The following is a 5,575-nucleotide window of genomic DNA, read 5'->3' as shown; positions in this document are numbered from 1 at the left end:
AAAATACCAAGGCTATTAAAAGAAGGACTGGAAATTGGTGGCAGTTGAGATCTAGTCAAACCACTCATCCAGCAGAATGAGTCTAGCTAGAGCTCTCAGCTGAAGTTATTCAAGATCCCAACCCCTCCCTCTCACACAGATACACAGTGCTCTTCTCTTCTCCAGTCAAGCATCACATTGGCAGGTGGGCTGCCCCAGGCAAGGGAGTTTTTGTTAGAGTCTGTATCGCTGTGTGAGGAACATGTGTAGCTTGCACGCAGTGATAAACTCCCAAATCCTCAGCCTCTACTCTGCTGATTTTAAGTGTAAAATCTTTCTCTGATCCAGTGCCACTGAACCTGTCAGGGACTCCAGAGCCCAGATTAGACACCTGATAGATTAGGCGCTTCGGAGATTGGCCAGGATTCTGTAATAACCAATTCAAATATGTCTTTCCATCACTGTGTACGAGGCTCTGACTTGACTTGCAAGAGATGGAGACTGATTGTCCAATGGCAACCGACAAGGACGGTGGTGTCTGGGTCATCACAACATCTCCTCTAGTTTCTGAAATTATAATACAATAGTGTAAACTCACTTGCAAGCTTCTTGAATAATCATGTTATTTCTTTCAGGTGAGATCCTGCCAGTTTTTGAGATTTAAAAATATTTTATATCAAATGCTTTTTCACGAAAGAAGTCATTTAAAGGTTCTAAACATCACAGTGCACACCACTCCATCAAAATCTATGTCAGAATATTGATTTTAGCACAGCTACTCTTCCATTTGAAATTTCTAATTAGGATATAACAAAACCTCACATTCCCATTCTGGAGAATGTCACCTGTCCCATCACAAATGAACAGCAACCAAAGGCAGCCACAGGTAACCATCCATTCCTATTGTCCTCCTTCGCATTCCACTCTCCTTACCCTGGATCCAGAGCATTAGCAGAAACAGGAACTGGGCAGGAATCATCATTTTGAGGAAGTGAATTTAGAAGAGTGATCAGTGAAGGCAAGAGGACAGTTGAGATTTTATCTCAGGTCAGTGGGGCAAAGACCTCTCTAGGGAGCAATATGCAAATGCTCTGGTCTATGTAATAGTATATACATAGAAGCAACAGTTATATGGGCTTCCTGAATGGGAAAATAACTCAAGAACAGAAAGTAATAAAACAATATGTGGTTACTGAGGGAAAAATAGCAGGATTTTAAAGGAGTGTCAATGTAGTTCAAATCACTTATTAAATATGGATCACCTTTTTAGTCTTTCTGTGTAAATAAGAAATATACTTAAATTTAGTCTATATACACATGACTAAATTGCAGAGAATGGAGAATATACTTGACACACACAGCTAGATATCATCAGGAATGAACTGAGCTCCCAGGTCCCTGTGTTCACAGTTTCTAGTGCATTGCAAGAATACAATCAAATCATTTAACTTTCTCTTGAATTTATTAGCTGTACTCTTCCTCTGTATTAGAAAGTATACTTTTTATTATAATCATCCATTATTAGAGGAAGTATGTACTTCAAAATATATATACTATAATCATTACCATGGTTACTATACATTCATGAAAATGCATTACTAATTATCCACATATGCCTGTAGATGAACATATACACTATTCTCATATTGTTAAATTTTTTGATCAATTGTTCTTACTCTTACATATCAGACAATCTCTGAACTTTGGTGGTTCAGAATCGTGTATTTTATCTCGATTTCACTTCTCAAATTAATTTGAATGAAATCATACAGTATATGGCCTTCAGTTAATTAATTTTCACACTGTAACTGTTTCTTTAAAGATTCACTCATATTCTTTAAATAAGTAAATAAATAAATACATACATACATAAATTTTCTCTGTTCCAGGATAGTCTGGTTATAATGTTTGTTCTTGCATATGAGTGTTTTTCTTTTTTACTTTGAATAGTTATGAATAAAGATACTATGAATATTTTTATCAGATTAAACATGAATGTATATCTTTATCTTGGGCAGATTCATGGGGTTGCACTTGACAGCTTCCATGTGAGAAATAAGTTCATTGACTGTAAATGTCTTTATGCAGGACAGTGTTTTGTAAGTACCACCTTCTCCCAGACATTGTGAAATATATGTCCTATACTCAAGAAATAATTTATTATTGATTTATGACTTTTTTTTGCTTACTAGTAAAAGGGAGAAATTATGCCCCAAAGTGTCAAAGTAGATTCTTTGATTATTCTTAATTTTCAGCTTTCTTTTTATATTTCACTGTTCATTATAATTTTTTCTCTAGGTCTAATTATTATGAACTTCATTTTGTTGTTAAAACCTTTGATATTTTTGAAGACATACTGCCACGTTTATTAAATTAAAAAATGTATGTATACTTGCCTATAGAATAGTGTTGGTTACCTGTGGCAACTGAATCATTCAGGTTGCCTCTGTTAGTGATTATTTTCACAATTACATAATGATAAATATTTGGAGACCCAAATGGCAGCTCAAGGACACCAAATATAGAGCCACAATTAGCTGTACAGAAAGACTTTGAACAAATTGCAGTCCCTTCAACCAATTTCAGGACAAGTGTATTTCTACATAAAAGACAATATGTGAAGGCACAAGTAAATCAGCTCTTATGAAAACTACCTGAGAATCATCACAGTTTTGAATGTAAACAGGAAACTAGAGCACTTTTAAAGTATAATGCGGGGAAATTCTATTTATCCCCTGGTTTTGAAATAAGTTACTACACCACCACTTTGAAGAGCAATGAACAGTGTATAAGACTGAGTTCTGTGATGTGGCAAATACTGGTATGTAGAAAACACTGAAGAGATAATTATATTTTCATACTCTTTATTTATTAAAGAACTACTGACTTTAAAAACCAAGGAACATTTCAACAATGAAGATAATCTATTTTTATTGGATTATTTTAAAAATATATTTACATTTCAAATGTTATTCCCATTCCTGGTTTCCTGTCCATAACACCCTATTCCACCCCTGTCCTTCTTCTTCTTTGAGGGTATTTCTATCCACCCACCCTTCCTACATCACTGTCCTGAAATTCCCCTACACTTGGGAGGCAAGCCTTGGTTGAACCAAGGGCTGCTCCTCCCATTGGTGCTCAGTTGCTACATACACAGCTAAAGCCTTGGGTTTATCCGTGTGTACTCTTTGGATGGTGGTTGAGTCCCTGCGAGCTCTGGTTGCTTGTTATTGTTGTTTGTAGGGGGTTGCAAGTCCCTTCAGATCCTTCAATCCTTTCTCTAAACCCTCCAATAGGGACCATGTTCTCAGTTCCAGGATTGGTTGTGAGAGTCCCCTCTGGATTTGTCATGCTTCAGCAGAGTGTCTAAGGAGACAGCTATATCAGGCTTCTGTCAGCATGCAACTCTTTTTGATTTTTTCCATCTTTATTAAATTGGGTATTTCCTATTTACATTTCAAACGTTATTCCCTTTCCCTCTTCCCATGTCAACGTCCCACGAGCCCCTCCCGCTCTCATTCTTTATGGGTGTTCCCCTCCCAATCCTTCCCCATTACCGCCCTCCTGACAAGAATCTTGCTTACTGGGGGTACAACTTTGGCAGTACCAAGGGCTTCTCCTTCCACTGGTGCCCTTGCTAGACTATTTATTGCTACCTATGCAGTTGGAGCCAAGGGTCAGTCCAGGTACAGTCTTTGGGTAGTAGCTTAGTCCCTGGAAGCTCTGGTTAGTTGGCGTAGTTGTTCATATGGTATTTCAATCCCCTTCAGCTCTTTCTGTCCTTTCTCCGATTCCTTCAACAGGGGTCCCATTCTCAGTTCAAAGGTTTGCTGCTGGAATTCGCCTATGTATTTGCTGTATTCTGGCGGTGTCTCTCAGGAGAGATCTCCATCCGATTCCTGTCAGACTGCACTTCTTTGCTTAATCCATCTTATCTAGTTTGGTGGCTGTATATATATGGGCCACATGAGGGGCAGGCTCTGAATGGGCCTTCCTTCAGGCTCTGTTCTAAACTTTTCCTACCTATTTCCTCCCAAGGGTATTCTTGTTCCCTTTAAAAAAAGGTATGAAACACCCATATTTTGGTCATCCTCCTTGAGTTTCATGTGTTCTGTGCATCTAAGGTAATTCAAGCATTTGGGCTAATATCCACTAATCAATCAGTGTGTATCATGTGTGTTTTTCTGTGTTTGGGTTACCTTACTCAGCATATTTTTCAGTTCCATCCACTTGCTTATGAATTTCATAAAGTCATTGTTTTTGATAGCTGAGTAGTATTCCAATGTGTAGATGTACCAAATTTTCTGTATCCTCTGTTGAAGGACATATGGGTTCTTTCCAGCTACTGGCTATTAAAATTAAAGATGCTATGAACATAGGGGAACATGTGTCTTTGTTATATGTTGGAGCATCATTTGGGTATATGCCTAAGAGAGGGATAGCTGGGTCCTCGAGTAGGGGAATGTCCAATGTTCTGAGGAACATCCAGACTGATTTCCAGAGTGGTGGTACCAGTCTGCAATCCTACCAACAATGGAGGTGTGTTCTTCTTTCTCCACATCCTTCTAAGCATCTTAAGTTGCTGGAGTTTTTGATCTTAGCCATTCTCATGGGTGTTAGGTAGAATCTCAGGGTTGTTTTGTTTTGCATTTCCCTCATGACTAACAATGTTGAAAAAAAATTTTTTTTGGTTCTTTTTTTTGGAGTTGGGGACCGAACCCAGGGCCTTGCGCTTCCTAGGCAAGCGCTCTACCACTGAGCTAAATCCCCAACCCCTGAAAATTTCTTTAGATGCTTCTCAGCCATTTGGCATTCGTCGGCTGTGATTTCTTCGTTTAGCTCTGAACCCCATTTTTTTTTATTAACTTGAGTATTTCTTATATACATTTCGAGTGTTATTCCCTTTCCCGGTTTCCGGGCAAACATCCCCCTCCCCCCTCCCCTTCCTTATGGGTGTTCCCCTCCCAACCCTCCCCCCATTGCCGCCCTCCCCCCATAGACTAGTTCACTGGGGGTTCAGTCTTAGCAGGACCCAGGGCTTCCCCTTCCACTGGTGCTCTTACTAGGATATTCATTGCTACCTATGGGGTCAGAGTCCAGGGTCAGTCCATGTATAGTCTTTAGGTAGTGGCTTAGTCCCTGGAAGCTCTGGTTGCTTGGCATTGTTGTACTTTTGGGGTCTCGAGCCCCTTCAAGCTCTTCCAGTTCTTTCTCTGATTCCTTCAATAGGGGACCTATTCTCAGTTCAGTGGTTTGCTGCTGGCATTCGCCTCTATATTTGCTGTATTCTGGCTGTGTCTCTCAGGAGCGATCTACATCCGGCTCCTGTCGGTCTGCACTTCTTTGCTTCATCCATCTTGTCTAATTGGGTGGCTGTATATGTATGGGCCACATGTGGGGCAGGCTCTGAATGGGTGTTCCTTCAGTCTCTGTTTTAATCTTTGCCTCTCCCTTCCCTGCCAAGGGTATTCTTTTTCCTCATTTAAAGAAGGAGTGAAGCATTCACATTTTGATCATCCGTCTTGAGTTTCGTTTGTTCTAGGGATCTAGGGTAATTCAAGCATTTGGGCTAATAGCCACTTATCAATGAGTGCAT

The 5,575-nt window shown here is 39.7% G+C and overlaps 1 long non-coding RNA gene across 1 annotated transcript; it reads right to left on the bottom strand.

Annotated features, from left to right (window-relative positions):
- Nucleotides 1-445: 445 nt before the first annotated feature.
- On the bottom strand, nt 446-1,002 carry LOC102550611 (uncharacterized). Its single transcript, XR_015686645.1, has 2 exons — nt 913-1,002; nt 446-546 (listed from the first exon to the last, which is right to left on the bottom strand). It is a non-coding gene; the product is annotated as an uncharacterized LOC102550611 (long non-coding RNA).
- Between the last annotated feature and the right edge of the window lie 4,573 nt (nt 1,003-5,575).

This window comes from Rattus norvegicus, chromosome 4 (assembly GCF_021556685.1).
Source record: "Rattus norvegicus strain SHRSP/BbbUtx chromosome 4, alternate assembly SHRSP_T2T, whole genome shotgun sequence".
NCBI classification, from domain to species: Eukaryota; Metazoa; Chordata; class Mammalia; order Rodentia; family Muridae; genus Rattus; species Rattus norvegicus.
Note: the sequence above shows the minus strand (reverse complement) of the source record. Positions and strands in the feature narration are given on the sequence as shown.